This window comes from Suricata suricatta, chromosome 11, assembly GCF_006229205.1.
Source record: "Suricata suricatta isolate VVHF042 chromosome 11, meerkat_22Aug2017_6uvM2_HiC, whole genome shotgun sequence".
Lineage (NCBI taxonomy): Eukaryota > Metazoa > Chordata > Mammalia > Carnivora > Herpestidae > Suricata > Suricata suricatta.
In genome coordinates this window covers 72,853,796-72,855,210 of record NC_043710.1, presented here as the reverse complement: position 1 = coordinate 72,855,210, position 1,415 = coordinate 72,853,796, and the positions used below count along the sequence as shown (strand labels likewise).

Genomic DNA, 1,415 nt, shown 5'->3' with positions numbered 1-1,415 from the left:
ACTTGATCGTGGTGAATGACTTTATTACTGTATTGTTGAATTCTGTTTACTCATATTTTGCTGAGGATTTTTGCATCTTTGTTCATGAGAGATACTGGCCTGTAGTTTTCTCTTTTTTTAAATAGTGTCTTTGTCTGGTTTGGGTATCAGGGTAATGCTGGCCCCATGGAATCAATCTCTAAGTTTTCCTTCTGTTTTTGAAATGAAAGAATAGGTAGTAAGTCTCCTTTAAGTGAGACACAGAATTCACCTGTGTAGCCATCTGGTCCTGGACTTTTGTTTGTTGAGTTTTTTGATTATTGACTCAAATTTTTTACTAGTAATTGATTGGTCCAGATTTTCCATTTCTTCCTGAATCAATCATGGAAGAGTGTATACTTCCAGGGATCTATCCACTCCTTCTAGATTGTCTAATTTGTTGGCATGTAAATTTTCCTAATATTCTAACTCTTTATGTTTCTGTGGTGGTGGTTGTTATTTCTCCTCCTTCATTTCTGATTTGATTCATTAGAGTCTTCTCTTTTTATTTTCTTAATGAACCTGGCTATAAAGGATGATCAATTTTATCTTTTCAAAGAGCCAGCATTTGATTTCATTGATTTTTTTTTTCCGACTGTTTTCTGTCTCCTTCATTTACTTCTGCTGTAATCTTTATCATTTCCTTTTCACTGGCTTTGGGCTTTGTTCTTCTTTTTCTGACTCCATTATGGGTAAGGTTAGGTTGTTTATTTGAGATTTGTTTTGTTTACTGAGGTAGACCTATTGCCATAAACTTCCCTCTTAGAATTGCTTTGCTGTGTCCCAGTGACTTTTTGGACGGTTGTATTTACATTTTTATTTGTCTCCATGTATTTTCATTTTTTCCCCTTGATTTCCTTATTGAGTTGTTTAGCAGCATGTTGTTTAGCCTCATGTGTTTGTGTTTTTTCCAGTTTTTTTCTTGTAATTAATTTTCAGTTTCAGATGGTTGTGGTTGGAAAAGATGCCTGATATGATTTCAATTTTGTTTAATTTATTGAGACTTGTTTTGTGGCCTAAACATGTGATCTATCCTGGAAGAGGTCCCATATGCACTTGAAATAATATGTAGTCTGTTGTTTTGAGATGGAAAGTTCTGTACTTATCTGTTCATCTATCTGGTCTAATGTGTTGTGCAAAGCTATTATTTTCTGTCTGCACAATCTATTCATTAATGTATGTGCTGTGTTAAAGTTCCCTACTATTATTGTATTATGTTGGCTTCTTCCTTTATGTCTGTAAATCGTTACTTTATGTATTTAGGAACTCTGTGTTGGGTCCATAGATATTTACAATTGATACGTCCTCTTGTTGGATTGATACCTTTATCATTATGTAGAGCCCTTTTTTGTGTCTTACTACAGTCTTCATGGTTTTTTGTTTAATTTATTTTTAAG

At 33.6% G+C, this 1,415-nt stretch overlaps 1 protein-coding gene across 1 annotated transcript in view; it reads left to right on the top strand.

Moving 5' to 3' along the window:
• Nucleotides 1-1,415, top strand: part of VSTM5 (V-set and transmembrane domain containing 5) — a 29,703-nt gene that overhangs the window by 6,022 nt on the left and 22,266 nt on the right. The window lies entirely within an intron of this gene.